This window comes from Cylas formicarius, unplaced genomic scaffold, assembly GCF_029955315.1.
Source record: "Cylas formicarius isolate icCylForm1 unplaced genomic scaffold, icCylForm1.1 PGA_scaffold_2__14_contigs__length_35257938, whole genome shotgun sequence".
NCBI classification, from domain to species: domain Eukaryota; kingdom Metazoa; phylum Arthropoda; class Insecta; order Coleoptera; family Brentidae; genus Cylas; species Cylas formicarius.
This window is the reverse complement of record NW_026844319.1, coordinates 16057280-16070124: the sequence shown is the minus strand read 5'-3', so window position 1 is coordinate 16070124 and position 12845 is coordinate 16057280. Positions and strand designations below refer to the sequence as shown.

At 33.4% G+C, this 12845-nt stretch overlaps 1 protein-coding gene across 4 annotated transcripts in view; it reads right to left on the bottom strand.

Annotated features, from left to right (window-relative positions):
- The window catches only part of LOC132698404 (uncharacterized), a 125781-nt gene extending 115778 nt beyond the window's left edge, over positions 1–10003 (bottom strand). For 3 of the 4 annotated variants that reach the window (XM_060664439.1, XM_060664443.1, XM_060664442.1), the window contains exon 1: positions 9822–10003. The gene's annotated coding sequence lies outside the window, so the exon portion shown is untranslated. Of the gene's footprint in view, positions 1–9738 lie in introns of all 4 variants that reach the window. The other variant, XM_060664441.1, reaches the window with a different exon arrangement.
- Positions 10004–12845: the final 2842 nt, after the last annotated feature.

The window sequence follows — 12845 nt, the reverse complement described above, 5'->3', positions numbered from 1 at the left end:
CTCGCTACCGGTATAATGGAGTATAGAGCAGTGAGCTGAGATTGCTACTGTGGAACTATCATTCAATAATTCCCCAAGAATTTCATACCTTTTACAAACACATTTATTTTAGAGTTTTTTGATGAAACTTCGTAAAGTGTGATTTTTTTTAAAAAAGGTGTAAGGAAATTTATAAAATTTTTACAAAATTCACATTTTTTTTACAAAACTAACTAAACTAAATTTTTTGATAAATTTGGTAACTTAGTATAAATTAAAAATTTGTCTAGGAAATTCCGGCTTTTTACTAAAATATAGTAGAGAAGTACATATATGCATTTACACCCGTTTACAAGACTAACTAATAGTTTTGTAAAAAAGAGTAAAAAATATGTTAAAAGGTTATGGGTTCAAACTTCTTTTTATACAAGTTTTGGATTTACAATTGCATTTTAGATTTCCGTCAAGGACAAAATTCCGTTTGAGATATCAACTAGGCTCAGTGACTTAAGACTAAGAAATTTTATTCGATGAAACTAAAATTTTTGCATATAATCAATTCTTAACCGCGAGTCAGGTCTTTAGCTGTCACCAATATGGGAATCATACGCAGAAGGAATCTAAGGGTAGTAGTATAAATAGTATAACAAAAACAATGTTTAAAAAATTGTCTTTCTTAATTTTGTAAAATAAATTTTGAAAATTTAGATCGCGAAAATTTTAAAATTTTCAATCTGTGAAAATATTTTTTTTTCGTAGAAAAAACCTTGTCAGTTTTTAAACAAGTTTTCACAAACTAAGACTAACAAATTCCTATAAAAGAAATACTTTTCTCCGAATTTTGTAAAAAAACAAGCGCGAATTAAAAAGAAAAAGTAGAATCCTTCTACGCTTTCGTATGATGGAAAGGTCCATATAATTGCCTAATTTAGCAACAACGAAATAAAAAAGAAGTAAAGTGGGCCAAGCAAAACGCTAGGTCCATACTTATTCAAATTTAGTTCCTCGAGGAATAGCCGATAGGACAATAATTTTCCTCCGATAACGTATCATTTATTATTTTGACGACCGAAATGACCCACTTTCGGTAAAGTCCATATGTAATTTTGAACATTCGCGGACGAATATTAAAAACGGAAGCTCCACATTACGCGCTTAATGAGATGAGACTGCTCGAAAAGTATAAAATTTTTGTCAATTTGCCGCTTTCGTCGTTCACGCACGGCTTCTTCTTCATGTAAACACCCGGTAATCTCGGCAAATTCTTAACCCATTGTTAGAAACAATTTAACGTTTTTTCTTCACTCTCGTACCGTTATATCAACAAAACTGACCGAAAACAAACGGGGCATTTAAAACGTTTGTTTAACTTTTGTCGCCACGTCCTGTTACAGATTTCAACAATGATTTTCACACTCGCCGGTTTGAGATTGTTTTCGATTAGTGTGGAGCATCAGCTAATTTTGCAAAACCGGGTTACAAGTGTGTTTGCGTTTTATGACAAAGAAGCTAACATATTTTTGGCATCGTACTTCCTTTGTGTATACGCCAGTGCGACAGCCAATAAAGATTGTTATTTTTTTGCAACCAGCTCTCGCTAAACATAATAATAATAATAAATAGCTTTATTGCTTTAACAATTATCCCAAATATATCCCAAAATTATTTTTTTCGCAAAGGGCCAAGAAAGTCGGGACAGTCAGATACTATTAGAGTCCAAAACTTAGCATTAAATTACCAGAAGAGAACAGACAACACTTGAAGTGGGTGTAGAAGACAATTAATTACAAGGAAATAAATAAGTAAAAGTTTAATTAGCTAGAAAGGAAAATAAGATCTTGCTAGTATCCGTCCAAAAGGCAATTTATAAACTTATTTTTCAGTGGCAATAGCGTCCGAGAAAAGTTTATTAAGGAGCCATTATTATTTATATTTACAATTGGTATGAGAAAGAAGAAACGAAAATGAAATCTTCAACATATTCAACCAGTCTGGACTAACCATATGATGAAGATAAATATGTGATGAAATATGAGTTCTACGTCTAACTCCATATACCAGCCTAAGACAAGAGTTGAACATTTTGAATACGAAACTTTTCTTTATTATCTAGGCAAGGCAAATGATAGTAGAGGCAAGTATAAATTTATTTTAGATTACTATATGCAACATGAAATTTCCTTGTCACATGCTCCCAGCAACCTGTTCCTAAAGTTAGAATAACTAGGAAACGCACGACATCGGAACATGACGACAACATTGCGAATCGAATAATTTTTTCATATACCAAATTTGAGTTTCCGGTCTGCTCGTATTCTCAGATGTAAAATCACTTTTTGATTGCCGCTAAAATTTTTTGAGAATTATGTGGAAGTTAACGAATCAAAAACATAAAATACTTAACATTGAGTTTCGCTTTGTTGTTTGAAATCTTCAAAGTAATAGGAGACGAGTAGTGTGGAACAAGTTTGATTAAATTTAATGCCTAACACAGAAAGACTCAGTTAAATACTGGACTGACTACGGTACTCTAGTCGAGAAGTTCATTTCCTGCGAAAAATAGTTGCCCGCCTCCTAAATGTATGGTTCGATTCGATTTTTTGGATTTTTTCCGCCAATAAAAATTACAATTGTTATTAACAAAAAACTGAAAAAAATAGACGTTCAGATTTTTAACAAAATCTCAAAAACTATAAGTGATAGCTCAAATATTACAAAAGATTCTGAAAGAGCAAGAAATTTCAGTAAGGAATTTCAGAAATTCAGGTGTTATCTAATAACTTGTAAGAAAATGATTCCGTGGTAATAAAAGTTGCATCATTGTTTTTCAATTGTTAATCAACGTTTTTTTGTGGGGTTTCTATTGTCATAAAAGATCGTATCAAAATTTATACAATTTTTCTATAGATTTCTCCTTTCTTGAAGCCCTTTTTATTAATCTACTTTAATCATGAAACTTTTAAAAAACCTTTTAGTACAAAAATTATTAACTTTTAAATGAAAAAAATTATGATTAATTAAGATTGTGTCGCTTAAATAATATTTTTTTAATAATTTTAAACTATTTCTAGTTTCATCTCAATTAATTATTAATATTTAATTGCAAAAAAAGATTATTTAAATAAAAAATATTAATATTGGTCCTACAGTTTCGGGATTCCAGAACTTCCTAACTGGAATTTCTTGCTCTTTCAGAATCTTTTGTAATATTTGAACTATCACTTATAGTTTTCGAGATTTTGTTAAAAAGCTGAACGCCTATATTTTTTTAGTTTTTTGTTAATAACAATTGTATTTTTTATCGGCGGAACAAATCCAAAAAAGGAATTTTTATATATGATATTCCCGATCGAATGAACCATCAACCATATTTTTAGGAGACGGGCAACTATTTTTCGCAAACTTTTGGACTAGACTAACGGAGGACTGAGTTAACGTCGTGTGTGAAAATTTCTATCCCTACTTTCCCTACTACATGTTCTTAATCTAGGTAGGGTTCAGTAGCTAACCTTAAAATATTAACATGAATAGCGTAACAAAAGACAAACGATAAGAAAAGAGACGGAACAGAACATCAGCGAACGATCGTGTCATAAATTGACGATTCATTTTTATTATTATTTATTAGTTTTAAATTTATTAATTATTAATTTCGTATTTATTAATTGTAAAAGCTCTCTGCAAGAAAAACAAAAACTCTTTTTGTGGTTAGATACAGTTAGCAAACATTGTCGATGGTTCATTAATTTTTCATGGAGAATGAAAAAGTTGGATATGGTATATATTGGCAGTCCTTGCTTTTTTCTCAACACTTTCATTCAATTCTCAGCGTAAAATACAGAAAACGCTGCGATGAATGTTTTTCTTCTCGATATTCGCATTTCACATGACTCATTAGGTTTAAAAACCATTATAGGTCGAATACCAATGAAGGTGTTGAGAAAAGTGGTTCTCTGGCAAACCAATCACAAAAGTGTCAAGGTTTGAATTAGTTAGGTGTGCGTTAATGACAGACACCTAAATTTAGACTATTCTTAGGAAGAAATTTGGTGGTCTAGGAAACAAAAATTTTCCCTAAATTTCATCAGTAGTGATCAGTGAATGTGATTTTTACCTCAAATTTCGTTTACCAAAGCCATTCTGATAGGAATACGAACCGACCCTTAGGTTCGGTTTATTGAAGGCTTAAGATGATTTATAGCTATAAGCTGGGGCCTAAAAGTCAGATGTAAATATTCATCCATCAGCTAATTCTGTGCATTGACAAACCATCAGTTAGTACGTAATTTTTTAAATCGTGCATCTGTTGCTATGGTAACCACTTTAAGCAGTGAAAGAGTGCAATTACGTTCGGCTTTTACAAAATACATTCTTCAAGAGTCGCAGCGGACTTGTAAGGCTCGCACGATCGAAACTTTTCTAATCTTCTGTAAATGTCAAGGTATTCGGTCCAAACCTTCGGCTTTTGAAATGGTTAGCTGGTTAATTCGTCGGCTGGTTATAAAATAATAATACCGGTTGAGATCGATCCATCAAAACGAATAAATTTAAATCGCACCACAACCATATCTAACTTGGTACATTTTCTTAACGGGCTTCTTTTGCTTTAGGTGAGGAAAATGCTCTTTGCAACTTCTGTACCTATAATTGTTCATCGTGTAACGATTAGTTATATCAAGCTAATGACGATTCTAATTTTATCATTCTCCAAAAAATGTAACTAAACTATTTATTTTACTGTACATAAAATTCCACAATCCCTAGTTGCTTAAATTCTAGCTTTCTAAATACCGCTACTGGACATTTTTGCACTATAAAAGCCAACATAAAAAAAGGGAAGGAATATTTAAAGTGCGCATGCGCAAGCCATTTTAAAACTCGCTTCCAAACAATAAGACCCGTAATTTGAAATGCCGTTTTCAAACAATATCCGATGACATTTAGGCAATTCGATAGTTTTCAGTTGGGATGTGGCAGTTTTTCCATAGTATTTTATCGAATTAAATTTTCAGTGATTAAGAAATTGGCTCAAAATGTGTTGTCTCATATTTAGCTGATGATTGCAGCAATTTTACTCTGTTTAAGGCCCCTGGATAATCTAATAGCTCTTTCTCAACTTGTTTTTGTAGAATTTTAGCTGATTTTAGCGAACTGTGAAGCATCTGTCACTTTTTTTTGCAATTTGTTAAGGGTGACACCATAAGTGCTATGAAAATTATCCGTAGTAATAAAAAACTTATTGTTTGCATTGTTTGACACATACAATTCCAATTTCCCTCCCGGCCTTCTCTCAGTTGAACCTCGAATATTATTGTTTGGGTTTGTTTTAAAATACCCAAAGATTTACTTAACTCAATATGTACAAACTAAACCAATCAACCTAGCAAAATATTTAGGAAACAACAAATTACAATATTCTTAGCTAAATAAAGCTTGGTTAGACGATTATTCGTTTTGGTTTTGCAAAGCTACCTACAGTGGTCATTTCATTGGCGCCTAAAAGAAACTAATCGCAGAGCCGTCCTTAGTGGGAAAAATTATGGCTTTGACAATGATAGCTGCTTCATAGTTTTCATTAAATTCAGTTAATTTTAATCCAGTTATACAATTCAATGTGCTTCTTTGAATGTGTGTGACGTTTGGCAGAAAACTGAACTAAAGCGACTTTTGCTTGATGAAAATCCCTTTAATACAATTAAATTAGGACAAAAAATGTTGAGATTATCATTTTAATTGTGTTTTGTAGTCGAGAAGTTTTAAAATAATCGATATGATTACAAAAACGCATTTGTAAATTCCACGCCCACTCGTAGCCAAAACGGAGAGTAAAATACTGCAGAATTCAAATTTAAACAACGCTTGTTTTCACGATAATGGGTAATAACCTCAATAACGCACTTAAATGAAACTGGTCTGCGCGAGTGTGGTTTACGTTTTAAGTATATCTTGGCAAACTGCGAAGACTGCGATACCATGAACTTTTGTAAATTTGCATGATGACTCATCCGGTTGAAGAACTTGTTAAGTTGTTAAAGCGTTTTTCCATTTGCGGTATTTTTACGAAACGCGGCAAGACAGATTCACGAAATGTTGGGTTTTTCAAATTTTAAGTGGTACTATTGTTAATAAACTAGAGTTGTTACGATGAATGACAAACGTTTTTAAAAAAATTATTTCGATATTCGGTCGACAACACCTTTTCTTTATAGCAATGGGAACTGTAAGTTCTAACTTATTATCAGCTTTTAGCTGTCCGCTGTATCGATTTTTCAATAATTAAAATCTGTATTGCGTTGCCAGATTTCCCTTTTGCAACAAAATAATGTTTTTCTCCTGAAACTACTGGGGAACTATTTATTTTAGAGCTTGAAATATTCTGAGGTATACAAAACGAAGGCGCCAACACCTGGTGTATTAATTAAATAAAAAGTTTTTTCGTATTTTTCATGTTTAAAACCTTCAAGAACAACTTAGCTGACGAGCACAATAATTATACATCACTAATACAAGTTCTACGATAAAAGAGTACAAACTTGAAATTTCTAGGTATTTCTGTGCGCTGTATGAATCTGAATCTGCTATTAGCTTTTTCAACAAATGAATTCACTTGTTTTATCTATAGCGCGTCCCAATTTGAGCAATTATTAGCAACAGTAAAATTTAAAAAAAAAAGATTGTTTTCATATTTTTCAGGTGGAAACAAAGCAATTTTTCTGACAAATCTTGAACGTGGCTATTTGTAATGACGTTTTTACGTTATAACTCGAAAATTAATCTAAAAAAAACTAAAATTGAAAAAAAAAGCTTTTCTTAGGTGCAAAACTTATATACATATACAACAGATTATACCATACACTAAACAATTTTTTGTATACGCCATAAACACATCCATCAAAAACCGTTTTATTTTGTCATAAAAAAAATTGTTGATTAATTTTGAGTGCGCTGTACAGGGTTGTCGTAAATGGAGTGTTTTAATTGAAAAACACATATCCAAAATAGATAGAGCAAAATCTCGCAAACCGCATATTGACATATTATTATTGAAAATGACTCAACGAGAGCATTTTTCTAATGATTTCGATATAAAATAAGAAAATTGTATTCAATTCAATTTAACGGGACGTTACAGAAGAAGTCTGAATACGCCACATCGTTTGACACAAAAATTTTCACTGATAGTGTTTTTATCCGAATCAGAAATTTTCATAAATAAAAAACTTAAGAAGATATGGAAATGCAAAATTACCATTTCTGAAAAATCTAGTTTGCTCTATCTAGTTCAAAAGTACCGTTTTTCTGGTTAGCTAGCCCAGTTACGACCATCCCGTATTATTATAATTATAAGGATTCAATTAATCTCCAAAGTCGATGTCTCAAAAATCATTATTAAAAGCAATTTTTTGAAATAACAAAATAACTTAACTTACTTATAAATTAAAAATACGCACATACAAAGACATCAACTAAAACGCACACAAACATAAATTGGAACGAGACCAAATCCGAAGAAGTAATAAATATGAAAATATAAAAAACACCTAACAGGGTTACACAGGAGATCTGAAGTTTATATTATTAAAAATTTATGTCGGCTCAAAATTAAAAACGTCACTGATGCAATCAAGGATAGGACTCTGGCTTTACTGATTTCTCCAGAAGATACAGTTTTATACTTTTTGGGCTACTCGTGTAAAACAATGACATTTTTATTCGGAAAAAAGTTATGACCCGTGGACAAAAGATGAGTACCGAAAGCAGACTTAGTCCCTGTCACCTCAGTGTTTTTCACCAAATTGAGACGTGAACCCCGATGGAGATCTTCTTGACAGACTGTCTGATATAAATTGCATTACAATCCTTACAGTTCAAGAATATACTGCTGATCCAAAAAAATAATCTATTTATTCTTTAACTTTTATTATAAATTGTTTTAATTTAATTCCTGCTCTTGAACAATTTAGCTAGGTGTAACGAAATATTACCGACGTAGGTCAAGCATTGTAACTTACATTCTGGAGGTTTTGATTTATTTATTTACATACACTGCTCAACAGGATTAAACCCAATTATAGAGCAGGAGAACATCAACTACATTTAATCAAAATTACAAAATTATTTACAAAGAATAAACATAACCACGCAAATGCACTAATATTGCAAAAAAGATGATCCGCAACAAAATGAACATAAGAAAAATACTAATAAAGGAAATTACTCAACTGCGAACGCAACGAAATTGCAATAAGACTAGGCACAACAGAATTTTGGGCTAATGCTACTCAAACTGCAATTAAAAATGTCTAAATCGCTGGTACGGTTGTAAAAGTTGCACATATTATATAAGGGAGAGAACTTCAAGACATTAGTCCTCGCGATGGGAAGGTAAAAGGTAGCAGAGTATCGCGATGCGAACCACGGAACCATGACATTCAGCTGCTGAAGTAAGTCAGGACAATTTACCGAATTATGAATCAGCTTGTATAACAAAACTTGTGACAAATACTCGCGCTTGGTCTGTAGAGAGTCCATCGAAAACAAATTCAAGAACCCCAGTCTGAGGAACACCCTGTTCAGGCTAAGATCCATGAGTTTTATCATACAGTAATCGCTTATCGAATTATGTGAAGCAAAATCCCTACCGCATCTGATCAAAAAGCCTTAAGTTTTAGATTAGCTTGCCACTATTGACTCGATGTGATCGACAAACTACAACCTTTTATCGAATATTACACCTAGGTCTCGCACTGAGTCCGGTCTAGCGAGAGATGTTGAGCCATTGCTGTAGTCAAAGAGAGTTGGGGACGATTTCAAAGAGTAAGTCATGACACTACATTTGTTAATGTTAAGAGGCATCATATTGTTGTTACACCACAGATTTAGAATCTTCAGATCATGTTGCAGTCGAATGCAATCAAGAAAATGATTTATGACAGAAGGTATTTGAAGGAAAGGTCCAGCCCTATGTCATTCATAAATAGAATGAACAATAAGGGCCCTATGACGGACCCCTGTGGCACACCCGAAGTTACATTATATACGCTCGAACTGAAACCATTTGCAAAAACGTACTGCCTGCGGTTAGTTAAGTATGATTCCGTCAACATGAGTAATGTAGTAAAAATGTGAGTAAAAAAGTAACAAGCTGATTTAATTATATAACACGATAATTGATATTTCTTGCCAAATTTGTAAAATAATTTCTTGATTAAACAAAGTGACAATTTGTCTAATCGTCGTCAATTCCTTACTAAATGCTTCCTTTGAAAGTGGAATGTTACAAAGCCTGTATGGAGAGTTTAAGGAAAATCATATCACACTGTCAGTAGATGTGGCTTTTCTAAAAATCTAATACAACACGAATTATAATTTTTGAGACATTGATTTTGGAGTGAATTGAAACCTTATCGTTTTGTGCTGGTTTTATTTTGAGAATGCTAGTCTGCGTAATATAAACTGCAGGTCTCCGGTGTAACGCCGTTAGGTGTTTTTATATTTTTTATTTTTTAATCTCAACATTTCTTATTGCATTTGTTAGTAAAATGAAACGGTGCTGGCGAAACAATTGTAACATTAATTTTTCAAAGAAACTTCCACAGGCTGCTGCAATACTTTTTACAAAACTTCTGGAGTCAAACTTGCTGACGTTGCGCCAATCATCCTATTATCTTTCTTATTTATTTAACCACCCTTCTCTGTACTAGTCGCATGTTAAATGTTAAACCTTTGCAAATAAATAATACCTATCCATCTATATACCTTCTCTGCCCCATATTTAACCGTTTCTAACTCGGAACAAGTTAATTAAACTGCAAGAGTACGAATGGCAAAGATCACCTTACCCCCGTTCGAATCACCAATCACTAGGGTAATAATCCAATCACTCAGGGACGTATCAAACAAACCCGAGACACCAAACCGGCACCAAAATCCAACTGCCAAACTGAACACCGACGACGCACGATCAAGAAACGCAACGCGCCGATCAGACGATAACGGTACAGCGAATGGCGGAGTCCGGGCGACGGCACCGCTCGCCAAGAAATGAAGAAAGAAGAAAGGCCGAGGAACGAAATGGCGGTCACGTGACCCGTCGTCGTCGTCGCAGCCGCCGTCGTCGCCACCACCACGCCGCGGTTGCAGCGGGAGACGCCGCGAAGAAGAGAGAGCGCGAGGCCCATCGACCGGACATCCTCGACGGCGATGGCCTCTCGTGTAGCGCCCATTGTTCGGGAATTATTCCGCGTGTCCATCGCGATGTCGATACCATCTTCGGATTTGGCAATGGGATAATTAGAGGAGGTTTCGCTAACGCGGGCGCCATATCGGTCGAATGTAAATTTGGATTGAGAACGTCTTCCGTAAGATTTACAAAAGAGATATAGAGGGTGTCCCAATAGTGCGTCGTATCTTGCAAATTTTAAGCGAAAGTTGCGCAGGTCCGTGATACATGTGACCAAAATACCATCCGCGATCGCTCTCAAACATGTGACTTAATCGAAAACGTCCGAAGTGACTCGCGATCGTGGCTAAATAAATCACTTAATTTGCTATATATTTGTATATACCATTGGAATGAATATAGCAAAAACTTTATGTTGCAAAAAGGATCAGAAAACGTTACAGGTAATCCTCGTTCTGACCTTTGTGGTATCTAAAGTATTCATAGTGAGCAAATTTTTATTTTAGTTAATGAAAAAGAAAAGAAGACATGCGTAGATATAAAGAAAAGTGTCCACTCCATAATTGTTGTATTTCATTTTAAACTACTTTCGGTTTAGCTTCTTTAGTTTATTGGAAAAATTATTATAAAGTAAAAGATGATTCAAACTTTCGTTTTGTAACATGTTAAGTATTCTAAGGAAGCTGACATCTTAAAGTGACACTTTGCGCACGCTTGATCCGTGCATTACAAGATGTTTTGACTACTTCCTACTTTAAAATACACAATTATGCACAGATCAAGCGTGCGGAAAGTGTCACTTTAAGACGTCAGCTTCGTTAGCTACGTTCGAGAGTCACTTCGACTATTTGCTATACTTGGTCACTTCGAATCTATTTATTGCAAAAGTAATGGTCGCAGAAAAAGTATAGTACAGAACACATCGATAATCTTTTTCACATTCGTTTATTAAAAATTCGTTTGTGCCAAATCATAACATGCAACACTAGTTCCGCTGCGCTCCTCTTGCGTCAATGCAAACTTGTGACTAAAGTGTCATTTATTAAACTTGTTATTGCGTAATAATTTTTTTCTAGGTTTTTAAGAAATCTTAATAGTTCCTTGTTTTAATTAAACAAAAATCCGCACAGATACAGGGCGTTTCAAGAATAACATTTTGTTCGAAAGAAACCGGGTTTATTGCAATTTTTTTGCGTTTTTCATGTTCGAATTCTAGGAGAAAAACTAATTCTTTTTTTTTATGTTTTCCTAGACCTATTTCTTACCGTTTTTGAAATAAAAATTAATTTTCATGATTTTACATAATAATATCAGACAGACTTCGCCAAACCTAATTTTCATTTAATTCTAGTTTCTTTAAAACTATATTGCCCTTTCTCCAAAGTCAATCATCAATCTAGAGAGAAGATTAATTCCAGTGAAGCCTCTTTTATGAACAAGGTAACAATTTAAAAGGTCATATTTTATTAGATTTTTAGATTACTATAATTTAAGCGGATGTTGAAATGACGGTGTTCAATGTTGTTATCATTTAGAAATAATGAAAATTAATGGTTATTTCAAAGACGGTAAGAGATAGGTATAGAAAAACGTGAACAAAGTTAAGTTAATTTCTCCCTAACTTTTATTTTTGACAGTCCCTGAATGTTCCATCCAAAATTGTATGCCTTATCTCTTTAATAGTTGGGTTTTTATTTAATTAACACGCAGAACTATTAAGATTTCATCAGATAGCTAAAAAATATAGGAAATTATTATTATTTCGATAACGGTAAGACGAGAAACTCTATGTTTTGCGGAGAATCTAAAAATCAAATGATGTACAGAGAGTGGCTTTTAAAGTAAAGCATCACCTCATACGTCGCCCTGTATAATATAAATTAATCTGTTTATTCGTTCGCCAGATACTTCTAATGGACCAACCACTGTGCACCACCCAGTATATTTTTGTTTCATGTTATCCAAAATTAGTTTTCGTTTCATGCTAGTCCTTACATCAAATGGTTCTCTTCAATTTTTGTTATATTTACATTTTTGTTCTTGTCAATACAAAAAAATATTTTTATTAAAAAAGTTTTAGCTATACCTTTTTGTCAACCCGTTAGAAAAAACTTATAAATAACTAATAAACAGAGCAAAATTAACTGATTAATTAGTATATCGATGGCAAAAGTGTGAACATTCAGATGCAACTTAAAGCAGGAAAGTGGCATGTAAAAAATGCAAAAGGGTGTTATTGGCAAATAGCAACCACAACAACAATGGTAAAAGAATTATTATTAACATCCTTGATCACTTTCGCCCAAAAGTTCATGTCATTTTAATACATCGCGAGTACCCAATTTGATCGCAGTAACCATTCCAAAAGCAAAATGCCAGTACCGGGTTTGTATATGCAATACCAGCAGGTTAACGCGCGCGACATTGAGAACGAAAGAAGAAGTAAAGAATTGTGTTGCTTGTTGCTTCCGAGTCTTTTGCGCAATCGAGTTGTCATTTATAGCATTAGTAAAACGAAGAAAAAGTTTTGTAAACACCACACGTTTTCGTACAAAGTAGGTTGTGTATGTTTTCCATTTCTATTTCGACAATTTTCCAAATTTTCAAGAATGTTGAAACTAACCCTAACCTTAAAAGGTTATAGGACAACCATGTAGCTATTAGATAATATAGTGGCCCCGTA